Below are 1345 nucleotides of genomic sequence, written 5' to 3'. Positions count from 1 at the left end.
GGATTAAAAAAAAAAAAAAACAAAAATCAGTCAAACCAGGCAACTTGGGTCGTTGGCTTTGGCACAATTTGGAATTAACCTGAGCTTTGCAAAGCAGGTCCTTCCCTTGASGATACGGTTGGGTTGGTTTTCCTTTTCACAGCTTTTCTTCCCAGATTTTTCCTGTTGTTTTTTTTCCCACCTTTTGCCTACCTGCATCTGCTGCTTTAGCAACCGATTTCCTGGAAGGCAGATTGCTGGGGTCCATCCCTGTTTTCCGAGGTGACAGCGGGGTGGTTCCAGCAGTCACAGCCCCTATTCCTTCAGGAATATCCCAAAGGAAAACAGGGAAGGCAGGTGGGGGAAGAAGCACCGCCCGTGGTTGTGGCTCTTTCTCTTGTGCAGCAGAATTCCCTTGGGAATCGCTGTGATTCAGAGCAGAGGAATTATCTCTGCTGGCTGAGGATGTTTGGGAAAGCTGCAGGGCCTGAATTTGAAAGGAAAAGGGGGTGATTTATGACCTGGGGGTATAAATACCCCACTGTCACAGCCTCCAAGCCCATGGATCATTCCCCATTCTCTGGAATCAGCCCTTGCTGAGCTGTTTGGGGTGTGGGGGCACAGGATGGTCCCCCCAATGTCACCTCCCTGTCCCCATGGGGTTTTTTCACCCACTTTGGGCATCACCCACCCTCAGCCAGCAGCTGTTCCCAAAGGCCATGGGCACCTCAGCCTTTCCCAGCAGCTGATGGATTTTGGGATCCAAAAATGCTGGTTTTGGGGAAATGTGGCTCGGTGCCGGTGCCAGGGCAGTGCCCTGCGTTGGGGAGGGGTTGGAAGGCAGAACCGAGCAGATCTGGCAGGAATTTTGGCTGGGTGTTCATGCAGTGCTGGACAGGGATCCCAGGGGGACACCCCATGGGCATTGTCAGGGATTTTGGAGCAGGAGCTGAGCACTCTGAGCGTTTTTTCACTTAAACTGGGAGTGCTGGGAAAGGGCTCAGTGAGATTCCCGTTGGTCTCTTCCCTTCCCGGTGCTGTGTGAGCCGTGTCCTTTGCAGCAGCTCCCGGATCACCCCCAGCTCTCCCCTTCCCCTCCTCCCGTGCTCTCCRCAGGCAGGGCTGAGCCTCTCCCAGGGGATCTTTGCCAATCTTTCCCTGGATCTTTCCACCTTCCCTCGGTGCTCCCAGCGCCGCAGGAAAACGGCGACTTCCCAGGAAACTTTGGAATTGTCTTAGGATCACACGTCACTAATCCCACGGGGCTGTTTAGGATTCTGTCAGCAGACCACTGGGTTTCCACTCTTCTGAGTCACATGCCTCCACTTTTCCCTCTTTTTTTTTTTTTTTTTTTTTTTTTTTTTTT

The sequence above is a fragment of the Malurus melanocephalus genome, unplaced genomic scaffold (genome assembly GCF_030028575.1).
Source record: "Malurus melanocephalus ecotype Western Australia unplaced genomic scaffold, MMel_1.1 scaffold_722, whole genome shotgun sequence".
NCBI lineage: Eukaryota > Metazoa > Chordata > Aves > Passeriformes > Maluridae > Malurus > Malurus melanocephalus.
The sequence above is the reverse complement of the archived record's forward strand: the minus strand, read 5'-3'. Positions refer to the sequence as shown.